This window comes from Herpailurus yagouaroundi, unplaced genomic scaffold (assembly GCF_014898765.1).
Source record: "Herpailurus yagouaroundi ecotype Mexico unplaced genomic scaffold, PumYag 165, whole genome shotgun sequence".
NCBI classification, from domain to species: domain Eukaryota; kingdom Metazoa; phylum Chordata; class Mammalia; order Carnivora; family Felidae; genus Herpailurus; species Herpailurus yagouaroundi.
Window position 1 is genome coordinate 22,478,060 of NW_024412406.1, and position 19,588 is coordinate 22,497,647.

General features: G+C 46.5%; 1 long non-coding RNA gene across 1 annotated transcript in view; it reads right to left on the bottom strand.

The window, feature by feature from the left end:
* Nucleotides 1-922: 922 nt before the first annotated feature.
* The window catches only part of LOC121038220 (uncharacterized), a 31,237-nt gene continuing 12,571 nt past the window's right edge, over nucleotides 923-19,588 (bottom strand). Inside the window, exons 2-4 of the long non-coding RNA XR_005794238.1 lie at nucleotides 7,616-7,727; nucleotides 3,711-3,787; nucleotides 923-2,081 (exon numbers count right to left, since the gene is read on the bottom strand). This is a non-coding gene — a long non-coding RNA (uncharacterized LOC121038220). The remainder of the gene's footprint in view (nucleotides 2,082-3,710; nucleotides 3,788-7,615; nucleotides 7,728-19,588) is intronic.

The window sequence follows — 19,588 nt, forward strand, 5'->3', positions numbered from 1 at the left end:
GGGGGGGGGATGCCGAGCCCCTGAGATAAGCAGCTCCCAGGTGTGGGCACCCACATTTCTGCACAGGCCCCTCCCAGCCCCCACCCCCCCCACCCCCCGGAAGACACATCCACTTGACTTATGAATCAGCTCCTGGCCGGGAGTAATTACCGAGTGGACAGCTCTCTGGCTGATTTCCTGAGCCAGTGCGGAGGACAGCTTCTCCTGGGGGCTCTGAGTGAGAAGCTGGGCCCTTTCTGCTCCTGTCTCGCACTTGCCACATTTTACGTGGATGAGGTCATTGGACTGCAGATGAGGTAACTGTGCAGCCAGCCCACGAGCTGGGAGAGGTTACCATGTGACCGTGCATGTAAACACAGAGATGTTGGGGGGGCGGAGGGGGTGCCGACAGCTGGTCTCTGCTCCTGGCTGCGGAGGAGCTGCAGGGCTCTGGGAACCTGTCCCAGCTCTTAAAGGAGCCAAATCGCCGCGTGAGCTGGGGTCACCCCCAACTTGGACGTGGGCCTCAGGGCACAGCGACATGAAGGAGCACTGGCTGCTCCCGGGACAGGTTGGGGTGGGGGGCATCGATAAGTAGATAACACTGTCCCTTAAAAGAGGAGCCTCCCAAAGTGGAGAGACACTGCAGACTGAGGAGCGTGTGGGGTTCCTCTGGTTCAGCTCTAAAGCCCTCTACCCCCCGGCTGGCAAAGGTGGGTCCACCATTTGGACATCCAGTCACATGTTCTAACAGTCTCTAAGTTAGAAACACGGCTGGAAAACAAGCATCATTTTTTTTTAAACCCATATAGAAATACATTTGTGGAAGCTCTTCTCTGCTACAGAATGACAGAATGCGTTTCCAGATGTGGAGTATCCTGCTCAGGTGTTACAGGGTCCCATGACTCTCAAGTCAGATTAGCCAAGTCCTGCATCTGTCCCATGCATTCCACAGCTTCTCCTTTTTTATTGACCTCCACGTGTACCAAACTACACGGTCCCATGTTCTGTATCGAACACCAGGAATTCGTAGGAAACAAGAGATTGGTCTTCCCCTCCACCCCCAGGCACTCACACACCAGCAGACAATTACTGTTACCACACACTAGCAATAATCTACGAATGACTCCCAGAGAGGGGGTGCATGTGTGCAGGGCACCTGTGGGAGCCATGAAAACAGAGGGCATCTCAAGGACGACCTGAGAGCCTCATTAAGCCGAGACCAGAAGAGTGAGAGTCACCATGCAAGTCACAGCAGGAACAGAGATGCACTTCTGGGCATGTCACATGTCTTATAACAATCTAGGAGGTTAAGTTCACCATGATCCCCATTCTACAGATGCCCACACAGCTTAAGAGAAGTTAGGTAACGGTCCAAGGAAGTGGCAGAAGCAGGATTTGAACCAAGGGGTGGGACCCCCGGCCGGCATTCTGTAATTCCCCTGCGTCAGGCACAGTCGAGGGAACACCAAAACAAGCAGATGCTCACAGCCAAGTGTGAGGCCCATAACCTGCCGGCAACACAAGCAGCTGAACTCACAGGAGGAACCGGAGGACCCCAGTAGAAGAGAGCAAGGTGATGGGGGGAACGTTCTGGAAAGAGAAAGCAGCAAATGTGTAGGCTCAGGTGTGTGCACAGTCACGCAAGCAGGCACACACACATCCGTGAGAGAGAGAGAAAAAGAGAGGGACTTTGCCAGCCACACCACATTAAAGAAGTTGAACTTTTTCCTAGGCCATGGGAAGCCACTGACGGACTTTAGACGGATTAATGAGATGATCAGATTTGTTTGTTTGAAATGTTGCTCTGGCTGCAGCGTGCACAATGGATCGGAAGGCAGTGAAGGGTTGGAAGAAGCCAAGTCGAGAAATGACGGCCAGGACCGAGGCGGAGCAGGGGGCGTACAACCAATGTCGGGAATTGCATTCTGCCCAGGAGGCAAGGTCGGCAGAGCTTGGTGACTGATTGGATGTGGGGTGTCGTGTGGGTGCAAGCGAGGAAGATGTTTTCTGACGGAGCGGCAGGATGTGGAAGATCAGGTTTAGATATGTTCATTAGGCACTCAGACGCGCAGCTCTCGGGCTCAGGAACCAGATCTGCTCTGAAGATAAAGTTTTAGGAGTCACCAATATATACAAAGCAATTGGACTGTGGGAGTTGCAACATGACTGCGATGTTACTAATACCCCATGTCTTTAACAGGAGTCTTTTTGATACTTACAGTAAGGCACGTTCTCGCCCCCTGGAATAGAAGCTGCGTGAGGACAGGCACGCGTCTTGCCTTGCTCTGCAATTGTTCTCCAGTGAGTGGCAGTAAATATCCCATAAATATTGTGCAATAAAAGAACTTTCTAAAATAAGTTACAAAAATAAGCCAGGAAGGGAGTTTTTTAGTTTTTTTGGTGTACCAAAGACTTTAAAATTTGAATTTCCCTCAGTGCCCTCGAGACATATTACGTGAGATAAGGAAACAAGCATGGTCCTTCCTGCCTTCTTCAGCTGCTGCGCGCACTTCTGCAGCATCACGGTTTATAACATTTCTCTTCTGTCCTTGACTCAATTGTAGTTTTTCTTGCTTTGTTAATGAAGGTTGCGTCTAAATTTTTAAACCCGAAAACAACATCTATAATAAAACTGTTATTGCACACGGGCACCTGCGTGGCTCAGTCGGTTAAGCATCTGACTCTTGATCTTGGCTCAGGTCATGATCTCGCAGATCCTGGGTTCGAGCCCCACATCCGGTTCGCCACTGACAGCTCAGAGCCTGCTTGGGATTCTGTCTCTCCTTCTATCTACCCCTCTCACCTGCTTGTGCTCTCTACCTCAAGATAAGTAAATAGACTTTAAAAACAATACTATTATTGCATAAATATCGCCCACTACAGCACTGAGAAATGTGACTGCGCTCATAAAAAAAAAAGCCAGTGTAGCAACTGGACCGAAGGCCACTAACTAACTCTGTGCTGCCCAAAGAAGGATGTTCCACACGTCAAGATCAAACGAGCTCTCTTCTCTTGAATGACATCAGCTGCTCTGAATCGTGCCGCGTCTCAGCTTGCTCCATATTTAAACTATAAATTTCTTATAAAATGTTTATTTTTTCTCACAATTTCTATTACCTTTCTTGTCTTGTGATTAACAGGAGACGTATGTGCTTGTCTTATGATGAAAATCTTCTAGGTTCTTAATCATCCAGTGTCTGTGATAGGAAGCCCTTTCTTAGGGAAGCCGTTCTTTATTGGGCCCTATGCTTACCTAGACTCATTGGGACCAACTGCTTTCTAAGACTGCCACTCAACCATCATCCTAGGGCCACTTTTCATTATATTCCTGGGTTAATTCTACCATTTCTCAGATTCCCACTTTTTTTTTCCTCTGGGACTTTTTTGTGTCAATTTTGCTATCATTATATCTCAGCCACATTAGCATCCCCTCTGCCCCCAGAAAATACCCAAACTGCTCCTACTTTATGGCCTCTACACGGCTCTTGCCCTGTGTTGAACGGCCCTCCCTCATCCCCTGCCTGAGATCCTTCTAGAGCTTGTTCCGTTGTACAACCCGACTCAGGTTTCAATGTTACCCCGTCACTGAGCCCCGCCCCTCGCCCCCCACTCTAAACAAACAAATAAAAACAACCTACCAGCCATACTCCATTAAAACTGCTTCTTTTATTTTCAACATAGCACTCTCACTTCCTGGTATTTTCTGGTTTTATTCACTTATTTATTACCTGTTCCTCTCCATTAAAATGCCAGGTCCAAGAGAGCAGGATTTTGTTTTGTCTCATCTGCTGGGAAACCTTGGCCCCTACAATAGCGACAGACATGGTTGAAAGAATTTGTGGAAGGCCACATCCATATATAACACCCAAATTTCTTCTACGCGGTCATCTGACATGGTAGAAGAGAGGCCAGAACCTCAACTCTTAACTCTTCTGAAATCTTGCTAACTGAAGCTATAAGCTCTCAGATGGAACCGGAGCTATAAATCAGTGCAACAAGCTGCTAGAGGACTCGGGGAGATGTTTCAAGAAAAATAGATGGTGGTCACAGCCAACTCACCGGCTTTTTTTCAGGTGAGAGCGTATGTAAGCTAAAGGGGAGAGACAAGTTGTTGGGTTTGCTCTCGGAAATACAGAAGACTAGGTATGGTGAAAATCCTTCCACTGCAAAACCCTGATGCGTTGGATGAACTGTGATAGTAAACAAATTGATGAACTCTCCAGATAATAAGGGAAATTCCCGTATTTAACATGAAGCAAGATAAGACAAAACACAATAAGCCATGAACAAACAAGTGAGAGGTTCAAAAGCTGGGGCTGCCGGGGGAAACAAATGCCAACACAGGGACTCTAAAGCAGAGGTTGGCAAACTACAGTATGCAGGCGAACCACCTGCTTTTGTAAATAGTTTTTTTTTTTTTTTTTTAAGTTTATTTTATTATTTATTTTGAGAGAGGGCACAAGCAGGGAGGGGCAAAGGGAGAAGGAGAGAGAATCCCAAGCAGGCTCTGCGCTGTCAGCACAGAGCCCGATGCTGGGCTTGATCTCACAAACCATGAGATCATGACCTGAGCCGAAATCAAGGGTCAGACACTCAACCAACTGAGCCACCCAGGAGCCCCTTTTGTAAATAGTTTTATTGACAAATGGCCACCCCTATTTACTTATGTATCCAGCAGAGTTCAATAGTTGCAACGGAGACCATATGGCTTGTAAGCCTAAAATATTTCTTATCTGATCCTTTAAGAAAACCTTCAATGGTTGTGCTGGGAAATGGGGTCTTTGGGCCTGTGCAAAATAGAGATGAACTTGAGTCTCAGATAAGCTTGTACCTTCAAAGGAGCTTATGGTCCAGGAAAAGGGTGGACGAGAAAAACATGACTCCTGGCAAAATAAGTCAGAAGGAAATCTATTCCTTCCATAGGTCCAGGTGGATCATATTATCAATGATAGTAATAACAATAATAATAATAAAAGACTAATAATGGTTTCCCTGGGAATGTGTAACTATGTGCTCCTGTCCCATGAATCTCAGGTTCAATATTTCATTACCCACCTAATCTTGAAAATCCCAAACAAAGAAAACAAGTTAAAGCAGTCCCCATTTGGTAACACCTGTGTGCCTGGCAGATGAAAATGCAAATCCACGCCAGAGCAAAGCCTTCTTAACCCAGTCATGTGAGGATCCTCATAGCTTAAGTTCAATAAAATATGTTAAAAAAAATTTTTTTAATGTTTATATATTTTTAAGAGAGAGAGACAGACAAAGCACGAATTGGGGAGGAGCAGAGAGAGGGGGAGACACAGAATCCAAAGCAGGCTCCAGGCTCCGAGGTGTCAGCACAGAGCCTGACGCGGGGCTTGAACCCACGAGCCATGAGATCATGACCTGAGCCAAAGTCGGACATTTAACCAACTGAGCCACCAAGGTGCCCCCATTAAATATGTTTTTAAAAAGAGAAAAAAGATTTACCAAACCACAAAGTAACCAACCACCATAAGTGAGAGTCAGCAAAAGCAACAAGCATGATTTAAACCTCCAGAACTTCAATACTGGAATTATCAGGTATAGAACATAAAAGAACTATGTATGAAATGTTGAAAGAAATATATGATAGAAAAGGAACAAGGAAAAGAGGGCTATCAAAAGTGACCAAAAAAAGATTTGACAAAGAACTAAACAGAACCTATAGAAATTGAAATTTAAAAAAATATACAATTAGGGGCACCTGGGTGGCTCAGTCGGTTAAGCGTCCGACTTTAGCTCAGGTTGTGATCTCACGGTTCGTGAGTTCAAGCCCTGCATCGGGCTCTGCGCTGACAGCTCAGAGCCTGGAGCCTGCTTCAGATTCTATGTCTCCTTCTCTCTCTGCCCCTTCCCCACTTGTGCTCTGTCTCTGTCTCCCAAAAATAAATAAATGTAAAAAATATATATATGTATATATATAATTAAAGCTACATATATTAAAATGTGTGTGTGTGTATGTGTGTGTGTGTGTGTACTAACGGATAGGTGAACCAGGCAAATAGACGTGAGGGAAGATAGGATTAGTAAACTGAAGACAGAGCCAAAATAAATAAATAAATAAATACTTAGAATGCAGCATAAAAAAGATAAGAAAATAGAAAACAGAACAAGAAAGAGAGGAAAGAATAAGCCTTTCTAACGTAGTTCCAGAGTTACACAAGAAAGAAGAAAAGGAATGAAAGAGAGAAACCTTGTTTGAAGAGATAATAGCTAAGAAAATGCCAGATCTAATGAAAACCATGAGTCGTCAGGGAAGGGAAGTATAATACATCTGAAGCAGGGTAAATTTTTGCTCAACGATCACACACACCGGGCACACCGTGTGAAACTGCAAAGCACCGAAGCTGAAGAGAAAAATCTTGAAAGCAACAAGAAAGAAAGGACAGCTTACCTACCGCAGAGTGACTGTGGTCTGACAGTGGACTTACAACGGAAACAATGAAGCCAAAAGACAGTGGAACCATGTTTTCAAAAGATGGAAAGAACTGTCAATCTAGAACTGTGTTCTCAGAAATAGTATCTTTCAAGAATGATATGGAAACAAAAAACTGGTGGCCAAACAAAAACGAATATAGTTTACACTTTACAGACTCATCAAGGGAGCATCTAAAGGGACCAAATGAGGGGCGCCTGGGTGGCACAGTCGGTTAAGCGTCCGACTTCAGCCAGGTCACGATCTCGCGGTCCGTGAGTTCGAGCCCCACGTCAGGCTCTGGGCTGATGGCTCGGAGCCTGGAGCCTGTTTCCGACTCTGTGTCTCCCTCTCTCTCTGCCCCTCCCCCGTTCATGCTCTGTCTCTCTCTGTCCCAAAAATAAATAAACGTTGAAAAAATAAAATAAAATAAAAATAAATAAAGGGACCAAATGAGAGGCGCCTGCGTGGCTCAGAAAGTTAGGCGTCTGACTCTTGACTTCAGCTCAAGTCATGATCTCACATCATGGTTCATGAGTTCAAGCCCTGCATTGGGCTCTGTGCTGAGAGCATGGAGCCTACCTGGGATTCCCTCTCTCCCACTCTCACTGCCCCTCGCCCATGCTTGCTCTCTCTCTCTCTCTCTCTCTCTCTCTCTCAAAAATAAATAAATAAACTTTAGAAGAACAAAATGATCCTAAAAGAATGCTCTGGAATAGAACACGAAATGCTGAGTTGAATTGCTTGGGAAGATAGAGGGGATTTTGAGACCAGAGAAGAAAGGGTAACAAGAAAGCTGGCCAAAACAAGAAACGATTTGTGGGAGTCAAAATGAATGTCTCATAGGATGTTTTATTATGTTTTTGCAGTGTGGAATATATTGTGAATTCTTCCTTTTGAATTTCTACCGTATCTTCATTAAATACACCTCTCTCTTAAGTATTGTGTAGCACTGAATTTCTCTCTCAAGATAGGATTAGGAGCCAGATATATGCTTAACCTGTGAGCAAGGCAGGAACAGGGTTACTTATACATGAAGTGTTGGTAGGGGAGAGGGCACTCTAGATGTGGTCCGAGCTCCGATGACCTCAACCTGAGTATTTTCTGGAAGAATCTAATGGTATTATTTCCCACAGTGCACTATCGTGGCTTTTTTCTCCATACCACTCATCATGAGCACAAGAGTTTACTTACCAGGCTGGAGTGTGGAGTAAAGGAAGCATCCTTCTTATCTTAAAAGTTAGGGCAGCACCCCCATTTTCACCCCACTCAGTCCTCAGTGTTGATGACGGGTTCTAAGCACGACCTTAAGGGAAAAGGGAAATCAGAAAAGTCACATTTACTGAGTACGCACATGACCAGGCACTGTGTGCCGCTCTTAACCCATCTTCTGTCATGTAGCCCTCAAATATAAAGTCTATCTGGTCTACAAGACACGGGTGGCCATTACGTGAGGGCACAGGGGTGTGGAGAAGGGTGCAGCCACAGTGAGCTAGGCCCTATGGATTCGGAAATAAATTTGCCCCTAATAATTACATTATAAAATGAATACATAATGGATGAGATCAATGATCTAAGAAGGCTTCTAAATAGTGGCAACCAGACTGTTGCCTAAATCAGGAGTCGACAAACTACGGTCTGTAGGCCGAACCCAGCTACCCATCTGGAACGCAGTCATGCTCGTTCGTTTACAAGTGATCTCTGCTCTTGTCCCGTGACGGCAGAGTTGACGCATTGTCACAGAGACGGCAGGCAAGGAACGAGTGAGCAGCGAGGAAAGAGGACGGGAGTGTTATTTCAGAGGAAATAGTGCCCACATGGCAACGAGGGTCCCCCAGTATGTGATGTAGGTGTCCTAAGCCCCCACCTTCCCCTGCTGCTTCTGTTCCCTTTCCTTTCTGTCCAAACAATCTGCGATCAGGTTCTTCATAGAAAGTGTTTGTCAACCCTCAGCCTAACTAAAAGTATTAACATACTTAGAGAAAAAAAATAATCAGAAAGGGCAGTGAATGTTTAAGAAATCAAGAAAACTGAGAAAGCTTTAAAAATCAAGAAAACTAAATCAAAAAAATTAAAAATCAAGGGCTGCCTGGGTGGCTCAGTCAGTTGAGCGTCTGACTTCGGCTCAGGTCATGATCTCACAGCTTTTGAGTTCAAGTCCCACGTCGGACTCTGTGCTGGCAGCTCAGAGCCTGGAACCTGCTTTGGATTCTGTGTCTCCTTCTCTCTCTACCCCTAACCCACTGGCATTCTGTCTCTGTCTCTCTCAAAAATAAAGAAAACGTTTTAAAAAATTAAAAATCAAGAAAAAAATAAAGGAAATTAAAGCCAGATGTGCCCTTGCAAATACTAACTTACGACATTAGCTTGATGAAGGCCCAGGGTTAGCAAGTCCTGGTAGGACCTGTGGCGAAATGGATGCATCAGGTTAAAATAGCATATCAGTAGTTGTTACAGCACCTCTTATCGAGCACCTCTGTATGCCAGGCATTGTACTTAAGCGCTTTACATGCGTTATTTAACGTAATACACAAAGCAAAACTATTAATGAGTGGGTGCTGTCTCCATTTTAGAGGTGAAAAAATATGAGGTTCAGAGAGGTGAAGTGACTTTCCCAAGTCTCCACTGTAAGTTGAAAAGCCCAAGTCTTGCACCTCCTGCCTCCAAAGCTCCTAGCCACTATCTTATACAGTCATTAATATTCTACCGTTATACCCAACAAGGAAATGTCGATTTGGTTAGCCCTACATCTGCAGCACCTAGCCCAAAGCCTAGCACTTCTTGGGTGATCGGACGTCTTTTGTCGAACATGTGAAAATCTCATGCTCACCCACCAAGGTTTTTATTACAGTTTGGCTTCCCATGTAGTTGCTTACATGGGAAGAGTGAATCAAACGGAGAATTCAAGTCCTTGTGCCTCTTGCCAGCTCACTGTACCCCACTATCAAGCAAAATGCATGCAGTTTCATTTCTAATGAGTCATTTATGAAGTTGGTTAGTGGAAGTCAATCCCTGAGCCACAGGGCCTGTCCGCGCATCAGCACCCGCGGACCTCCAGGGACCGGCCAGAAGACAGCCCGTCTCCTTGTGTATTGCTGTGAGCTCTCAACAGGGGGACTAAGAAACAAAAGACTCAACCGCCAAGGCCACCTCGAGAATAGGAGCAAAGCTGGGATTCAAAACCCGATCTATCTGACTCCAGATCCAATGCTGTTCCTTCTTCTGCCACATCTTCTCTTTCGTATGACAAAATGTTTACAATCTTTCATTTTCTTTAACAACGCAAGAAATCCAAATTTATTTTCGGAAAAAATCAACATAATAAATGAGGAAAAAGAAAAAAAAATACACATAATCCCTCTCGCAGAGATGATCTATTAATATTCTAGGTATATTTTTCCAGATTTTTTCTTACGCATGCCTATTTTAACCAAAAATGCAATTGTACTGTCTTATAATCTGCTTTGGCCTCTAATAGAGTGTGAATATTTTATGACAATCTAGATGTACACATAATCATTTTTAATGTTGTCATCTTGTATTGTATTGATTGTATTATATTGATTGTATTGATTGTATTGATGTGCCAAAATTTAGTTAACAAAAATCTCACTGTCAGATACTGAGTTTGTCTTGGTTTTTTGAGCTTATAATCTAACGCGTCTACTTTATTCTAAGCAATGCCCCCAACTCTAACCCTCGTCTTCACCTGACCTCTGTCTCAGAGGCTGGTGTGAAATCCTACAGCATCAGTGTGTTAGCAGTGATAATCACAACGCCTCCGTTTCTGAGTCCAGAATTGATGCGAAGTAGACACAGGTGTTCCAAACAGCATCTTTATTACTGGCGAGTCGGAATTGAACACCACCGTTTAGTGATGGCCCCCGATGGGTCTTCCTAATGGAAGACCAAGTCTAGACCTGAAGACAGCCCAAACCATGGCCTCGTACCCTCCGCATGACAAGCACACAGCAAGCAGCAGGCCTGGCCTCTCAGCCCTAGAGCAGGGAGGGCATGGAACATGCCAGAAAGTCTTCAAGAGTGGAAAAGCGCTAAGATGCCATGCTGGCTTCTCTCAGTCTCACCAATCAGATCAAAACCTCCCACACCCAGGCTGAGGTAAGGATGAGGAAGGCCTGAGGGAAGAGGCTGGGAAGATCATTCCAGCACAAGTGCCCACATTTGATGATACATAGACGCCAACGCCCGCCTCTCCTCCTGCTGCCTCCTCTTCATCTTTCTCTTCCCTGCCCTCAATTCTGAGGTGGGGATCGCTCCCCATGGCTTTCCCATATATCACAAGCCTGTTAGAAGGCCATAACCACAAAACTAAGCATTTGCTTTGACCACGGCCACTGTCTCAGCCCTGGTCAGAATCATCAGTCTGCAGAGGCACATGGTTTTGTCTGGACATGAGTCATTCTTGGTAATCCTAAGAGCGGAGGAACTCTGCAGGAGCCCGGTTCTCTCCTGTGAACTGAGGCACAGAGGTCCCTGCCTCCGTCCCTTCGAGGCGGATTCCAAAACGTTCTGACCGCCTTTGGAGCCCCACAGGCCCTGCGGCTCCGGGGCCCCCCTGAGCTCTCCAGGAGACCACAAAGACGCCCACCCTGAATTTGTACTCCAGCTGCCTCGTCTGAGACAACAAGCGTGGTCAGCGGGTCCAATCCTTGCTTGCGGCCTTGGACGAGGCACGTGGATGTGAACCATGGCGTCCTCATCTGCAAAATGTGGCCAACAAGCCCCTTTCGGAGACCTTCGAAGCTGGCATGGCAGGCGGGCCCACCCCTGCAGGCTTCCCCGGTCACTCCCAGGTGCCCCTGCTTCTTTCCCCCCTCTTTATTTGCATATGCAGGTCCCCTGTGGCACTTTCACACCCTTATCTCCACTCCCGCCTGCCTCACCTGTCCAGAAGGTCCTCCAGGGCAGGGAGCTTGAGTCTTTGTTCCCCATCTCCCGGACTCAGTGCCTGGCACGTCGACCTGCCTCCAAGGGCCAGTAAGGGGAACAGGAAAGGGGAATGTGTTCAAACCACGGCAATCTGAGTTCTGGAAATCCATGAGCTTTATCCCTGTCAGTGTCTCTAACTCTCCAAGCACAAAAATCTTCCCTCTTAGACTGAAAACTGCCCCTTCAGGGTACGGGGACACAAACCATGGCAGCTCAGCAGGAAGCTTTGTGTGTGCGGCCCCCGCTGTTGCTTGATCAGCAGCTCTCTGCCCGGATTACGGAGAATCTGGAGCGGGAGTGTCTGCCCTGGAGCCCCGGGTCATGTGTGTGCACAATCAGTAGCCTCTCCAATACAAACAACCCTGGAAAGACAATACCAGTTTGTTCCAAAGAGAGAGGAATTCTAAGCAGTTGCCATTTCCTGGATGACTGCGTATTCTTTACCCTGGAAACATGAACGGTCTGAACAGAATTTATTCAAAAACATCTTTCCCCCTCGTTTCAAATTGAGGGGGTCAGCGTTACCTCTGACCAGTTCTTGATGGCGATATTGGAAACAGGGAGGCTTCTGTTTGATGTCTCAGTACTACCCCTCCAAGGAGTATGCAAATTCAAGCATAAAAACCAGAAATGGGAGTACACAGAAGAAGGCCGAATACATGCATGGTTTCCCAGGCGAACTGTAGGTATAATTACTACCACTGATCAGTCTCATGGTGCAAATGATTTTGCATGTAACATGCAGACTTTAAAAAAAAAAAAAACAAAAAAACTTGAATATCAGGCTAAGAGGAAAAACACTGTGGCCTTTTATAGTAAGGGAAAGTGTGTCCCTAAGGAAATCATGAAGGCCCCAGTTGCTCAAATCTTACAAAAGAGACTGTACAAATCTCTCCCGAAAATACTGTGGGGAATAATTCTGTTAGCTGGGGAATTGGCTAGATGATCTAATAGGCCTTTGCCCTCACTCTAATTTCTATGATTCATGTGTGACTTATTTAATTGTTACCATCTATTGCAGATATATAAAAGAATGCTTTTATTCTAAAAAAAAAAAAATCTAAATTCAAATCATCTTTAATATCACACTAAGTTCTTACTCCCGTCACCCTTCAGAACATTGACATATTAACTTTTTGACCTACCCTGAACCCTCCTGCTACCTCCCAGGATACAAAAAGTACATCTGCTGTGCCTCGGGGTGTAACGGGGAGCCCCCATCCCACAGCACATTGAAAACAGGTTCGGGAGAACTAAGGGTTAAGTGAATTCCCCCAGGAATTCCAATCTGTTGCAGGCTGCTAATTCAGAAGCTGCCTGGGGCCTAGGTGTAACCACAGCTAGGAAAACAATGCCTGACTGCCTTATCCTCCACAGCATTTAGCATTTATCATGGTCAGAAAACCACCTGTTACTTGGGAGAGATTCAAAAGAATCCTGAGCCATAATTAAAGCAATAATGAATAAAAACATATTGTGAATCGCTCCCCAAACCCCAGGCAGATGTGTTATTTAACTGTGGGCTTGATCTGTGCTATTAATTTGGAATTAAAAATAACAGACAAGAGAACATACACCAAACCAAGACCCTGCCTGCCCTGGGTTTTGTTTTCTTTCAAGCCCTTGACAGTTGTGGTTAGTAACCCATAACAAGCAGAGCGGTTCTGGCAAACCTGAGGGGTGTCTGGCAGCTGACAGCCAATCAGAATCCAACGACCCACTGACAGCCAATCAGAATCCAAGGAACCACTGGATCCCTGTGACTGCCCAATGCGATTGGAAGAGGTGGGCAAGCGGCAGGTTTGGGGTGAGGGAAGAGGGCTTTCCATCCTCCCACACTGCTGAGGGCTCCCTTATTCAGGGGCCTTTAACCCCACCCAAGGCAACAGCAGATCCTGTACCCCCAGAGGAACACACACCTGCCTACTCAGATCCCACCAGGAGATGCGCCAGGAATGTCACTGGGAAACATCTGAAAACACATTTCTCCAGCTGTCAGCAGCACGGCAATTAAACACAGAAACTGACATGGAGGGGTCAGTGACAGGGAGGGGTCAGTGTGTACTTGCAAGTTCTGTTTGGCAGCTATTGGTTTGCTTTGAAGACTTTGATTCCATCTCTTGAAGCTCCTGCGAAATCTTCCGAGAGAAACGTGCTCCGGAGAGGGTGAAGCGAAGGGCAGTGGGGGTGGGAAGTTCAGAAAAGAGGGGCAAAGCAATTTTGTGGCACGCGGGTGTTCCTAACTTTGTATTAAAGATTACTCTTAGAAGAATTCAGAATTCGGTTGACAGATCTATGCAAATGTATGAAAGTGGAAAAAGACGAGCTGGCGTTCATTTCAGAAGTTGAAGGCATCACTTTGATTTGCAATGATCTTCAATCTACCTCTTTCGCTGCAAAGAAACAGTGCAAAGAAAGGAGCCCCAAATGTCATGAAATAAAGCCTCCCAATGTTCTGTTGGCATATATTTTAATTCTTGAACAATTACCCTGCCATATACATTTATTCTTGAATTTTATATATTGACACACTAAATTTTGAAGCTGAAAGAGAAAATGACACTTGTAAATACCCCCAAAAGGAGAACTGACTTACTTTAAATTATAGTCTACTAGTGTGTGTGTGTGTGCGTGTGTGTGTACGTGCACGCGCACGCGTGTGCGTGAGCAAGTGCTGCAATAAATCTGTAAAAATTGCAAGGTATTGCTGGTTTCTTGCAGTTGGCTTAATGTTACTCTCCAAGACTTGAATATACATGTTCATGCCCTGAAAATGTTTTGAGTAAGTGTTTTCTGGGATAGACGATCACCTATATTTAGGACATGATCTCTAAAATAGCTAAAATAAGTTGCATTAATGTGAATTTGTAGTTGAGAATGGCCTTTATGTGGCCGCAATCACATTACTGCCCTTCAATGGCTCCCCATTGCCTTTCAAATTAATTACAAACTGCCATTCAAAGCTGCCCAAATATGGCCCCAAACACCTTTTCTGTTTTCACCTTTTATTATTCTACAAACTTCATACCAGCCACAGATGACTCCTGGAAGCTTTACACAACCTGCTTTTTTTTTTTTTACTCTATGCCTTTGCTCACCCTATTTTCTCCTCAGAAAATGCCCTTCCAAATGGATCCCAGTTGAGATCTCATCCCAAAGACCATGTCCTGTTTGCCATGATATGTCTCAGTCCACTGTATCCCCAGCATCTACCACAATGACCGGCAAAGGGTAGAGACACAACATGCATTGAATGCATGGGTTTTCATATCCTTTACAAAACTTAGTCCTTTAATTAAGCCTTTTCTGCTCCCTTTTTCTACTGGACCCCAGTTTGTTGTGTTGGATTCTTTTGCGTGACTTCCTATACTCTGTATCACAGTTACCAGGCATACCTCGATCTATTGCATTTTGCAAAATTGATTGCGCTTCGTGAATATTGCATTTTTCACAAACTGAAGGTTTGTGGCAACCCTGGGTCAAGCAAGTCTATCGGCACCATTTTTCCAACAGCATTTGCTCGCTTCATGTCTCTGTGTCATATTTTGATAATTCTTGCAATCTTGCAAACTTTTTCATTATCATTATATTATGCCGATCTGTGATCAGTGATTATAATTCACTGAAAGCTCAAATGATGGTTGGCATTTTTTAGCCATATTTTTCAGGTATGGACACTGTTTTTTTAGACCCAATGCTATTGCACGCCTAACAGGCTGCAGTATAGTATAAACATAACTTTTACATGCACTGGGAAACCAAACAATTCATTTAACTTGCTCTGTTGTGATGTTCACTTTGTTGCAATATTCACTTTACTGCCGTAGTCTGGAACCAGCCCACGGTACCTCCAAGGTATGCCTGCACTTGTCTACTCCTCCTCTCTCTGGCCCTTCTCTCTAGCACCCCCACCCCCGGTAGTCTCCTTGTCTTGCTGACTCTGTGCTAAAGCTATTAATTTACGTCCCTTCCACGTACCTTATATGCAGCGTTAATAACGACAGCACTAACGTTAGCACAGCGCAGAAAATTTTACAAAGCACCTTCACAGTCATTATCTCTTATCATCCCTACAGTTAGCATATAAAATAGAAAGGGTCACCATCTGATAGCTAAACCGGGTAACATTCATTGAGGGCTTACTTCAGACCAAGCCTGTTAATTATATAAACTTGTTTACCCCTCACAACCCCATGAGGACAGCCCTGGTTTTGTCCTCATTTACAGAGGAAGAGCCACCCGGGGCCCCAGCTGGGAAGTGGCCGAGCCCGGTGTGCGAGCCCAGACTGGTCCGGGTCCAGCATCGGTGCGCTCAACCACTGCCCCCAGCAGAAGCTTCGAGAGGCCGTCTGGAAATCTCAGAGCTTATAAAAGCCAGACACAGGGCAGGAAGTCACTTCTTTCCACCATACTGCCTCTTCTGTCTTCTCTGAAAACATACGTGAACTGATTTGCAAGCTGTATCTTCGCGGGGAAGGCCGCGGTCAGGGGCACTGATTCTGGGCCTCACTCCCTGGGTGCGGAGTCGGGCCCGTGCTTACCCAGCAGCGTGGTGCTGAGCAAGCCGGCTGACTTCTCTGTGCCTCCTGTCTCCATCTGTGCAAGGGGGGCAGCAGTAGCGCCCCCCACGCGGGGCTGTTGTGGGGACTAACACAATAAATCTGTAAAAATTGCAAGGTATTGCTGGTTTATTGCAGTTGGCTTAATGTTACTCTCCAAGACTGGAATATACATGTTCGTGCCCTACGTCAACGCGTGAGGAGCGTGAGGAAAGGTGCGTGCTTTAGGCCCACGTCACACCCGGGGGGTCCCGGGCCCACGCGTGGGCCAAAAAGGCGTCGCTTGGGCTGCCGGCATCGGCCTGCTAGCATCACCCCTAAAAATTCAAGAGAATGATTCCGCTCCCCGCAACACAGGCCCTCGCATCTTGGCCCCAGTGTAAGACTTGGGGACTTGGTGGGCCCCGTCCCATACGCCCCAGGCCGCGCACGGACAGAAGAGCTGACCAGGGCCACGGTGAAGCCTCCCGCCTGCCGTGGAAACCCAGGCCTCCCAGCGTAATGGGCCCCAGCCCACCTCCCTTCCTGCTTCACTCCCAGCCCATTAGCAGCACGCTAACGACCATACAGATGCTCATTTCGCCCTTACTTCACACATGGTCCTCCAGATGGGACTGACATTCTACACTACCTCGTTTTCCATTTGTGTGCACTTAACCCAACTAAAAGGCCACCAATGGTGCCCGTCTGCACCTACTCCCAAACCCTCTTATCTGTCCATCTCTCGCCTTCCAGCTCTCTGCTTCTCTCTGTGTTTCCTTCTATTTCTGTCTCTTCTCTGAGTCTCTCTCTGTCTCACTTTCTCTGTCTGAGTTTTTCTTTCTCTTTCTCTCTCTCTCTCTTTCTACCACTCCTTTCCCCTTCCTCCCTCCCCCCTTACACACACACACACACACACACACACACGTTCTCTGTCTCTCTCTTTCTCTCTCCACCCTCCACCCATCCAACAAGACATGCTAATTGGGCTCCCCAGTGACTTTGCCTCATCCGCACAGGCAGACACAAGCAGTGATGGGCTCTACACCTGTCAGTTAAGCTCCATCACTTGTCGTGTGAAAACAGAGCCAGTGCCCAGGAACAGGCCGACCTGGCTGGACTGGGCCGAGCCTCAGCTGTCCTCCAAAGTGGGCTCAGGGAACAAATGCTCCCTCTGTTCTCAGTGGATGAGGGCGTCTCCTGGAATGTCCCGGGAGCAGGTGTGGGCCCCTCCATAGGGTGGAAGGAGGGGCTTGCTCCCAGCGAGTTTATAGAACTATATGCACTACAGTTGGCCAGCTATTTTTACAAAATTCCAATTACACAGCAAAGGACAAACACCACATAAAGAGAAAATAGGTGATAGGCCGGCGCTCGTGTCGCTGGACTACATCAGTAGCAAGGAAATGTCTCGAGACCAGACTGGCCATAATAGGAAAGAAATATTACCCGAAACAAAGGTGCCTCTCTTAATATATTACTTTCGATTTAAAATGGTCTGCCAACTGGAACAGAGCCCGTCAAGAGTGAAAGCTGGATGCTGCTGCGAGGGAAGGGTGGGAATATTTTCAAGGGTAGGCTGAGATCCAAGTCTTCATCTGTCATGTTCCTCACGTGACAATTATTTGAGGGCTTCCGGGGTTGAAAGCAGGGTGCTAGCCACAGAGAGCATCCCCAGCCACACAGAGCTTACAGTCTGGCGGAGAATGAGAACATGCTCCATTTTGCATGCTGAGTGTCAGGAACAGGGGAGCCCAGGCTGCTGAGCGTGGAAAGTGAGGGGATGGGGCGGACCAATGAGCCGAGCCGTCAGGAAGGGCCTCCCAAAGGAAATGGCATGAAAGCTGATGGAGGCGTAGGACCAGCAAAGAGCGAGTGTTCCAGGTAAAAGGGACAGGACGCGAGCAGGCCAGAAGGGAGAGGAGTCAGAGAGGGGAGGGAAGCCAGATGGCAAAGGGTCTGATGGGCCCCGTTAAGGAATCAAGGCCTCGTCCTGAGGTCAATGGAAAGTTATTAAGGGGTTTTAAGTGGAGCACAATACAGTCAGAATTGCACTTCAGCGACATCACTGGCTGCCGTGGGAAGAAAAGAATGGTGACGAGCAGGAGGCTGGTGTAGTAAACACAGTAGAGAGAATGAAGGAATCAAGTGGTGTTTGGGAGGCTAATCAATAGGGCCTGATGATTGGTTGTTTGAAGGGTTGGTTAGGAGGAGAAGTCAAGGATGACTTCTTGGCCTTTGGTTTGAGGTGGTGCATTTCCTACCACAGCGAAGACGGAAGAAGAGCAGAGTGTCCGGGAGGCGACACATCCCTCTTGGGGCATGTCGATGAGGCTACGGACACCTGTGGCACTCAGATCCAATCTCCTGGTACTCCTTGTCCTTGAGGGAGGTCCCGTCTTCTTGTGGGCAGGACCTACGACTTCTTTCTAACCAACAGAATCTGGCAAAAGGGGACAGCTATCACTCCTATGATCACATTATGTCATGCAAAACTCTCTCTTAGCCAACGGGACTAGAAACTCTCCTGTAGGCTTGATGAAGTGAGCAGCCATGTTGGGAGAGCCCACATGGCAAGGCACAGCCAGCAGCCTCTAGAATGTGAGGGTGGCCTCTGGCCTACAGCCTGTAAAAAGTCAGGGCCTCAGTCATACAGCCTATGAGCATATAGCTCATATAGTGAGCTTGCGGGTGGATTCTTCCCCCAGTCTAGCCACCAGATGAAAACACAGCCTAACTGACCCTTCGATCTCAGTCTGGTAAGACCCTGAGCAGAGATCCCAGCTAAGCCATGGCTGAACTCCTTGCCCATGAAAACCATGAGAGGATACATGTGTATTGGATGAAGACATTAAGTGGTAGGAAGTAATTTGTTAGGCTGCAATAGAAAAATAATACAGGATTTAATTAGAGATAGCAAACGGGTGATCGGACATGAGGGTCTAGACCCCAAGATGGAACTCAAGCCTGGGGAGACACATTTGGCAGTTATCAACCTATAGATAGCAGCCAAAGCCCAAGGGAGTGCACAGTGACAAGGAGACAGCCTAGGACAGACACCTGAGGATCCACCAACATTTACTTGATGAGTAGATGAGAAACAGTCTCAAAGGATTCTGAAAAAGAGGGCCTCGCAAGGCCAGGGAGAAACTACGAATGTGGTTGTATTAATAATAGCCTGGGTGGTATTCATGGGGTGCCTGGATGGTTCCGTTGGTTAAGCATTCGACTTCGGCTCAGGTCGTCATCTCACGGTTTGTAAATTCGAGCCCTGCATCGGGGTCTGCACTGGCAGTGCAGAGCCTGCTTGGGATTCTCTCTCTCTCCCTCTCTGCCCCTCTCCCCCCTCATGCTCTCTCTCTCTCTCTCAAAATAAATAAATAAACTTAAAAAAAAAAAGATAATAGCCAACAGTTATTAAGAACTTTCATGTGCCAGGTACTATTTTAAGTGGATGACGAGTATTAACCCCTCTATGAGGTCTTACCACGTTAGTATCCTTATATTACAAATGAGGCAACTGAGGCACGGAGAGAAGTAACTTGCCCAAGGTCACACAGTCCCACACCTAGAAATGGAAGAGCAAGGATTCTAACTCAGGTGGCTGCCTCCAGAGTCCAGGTTCTCACCCATTTATGCCAAATTGCCTCTTTCTGTTCTGAGGCACAGAAACCCAGTA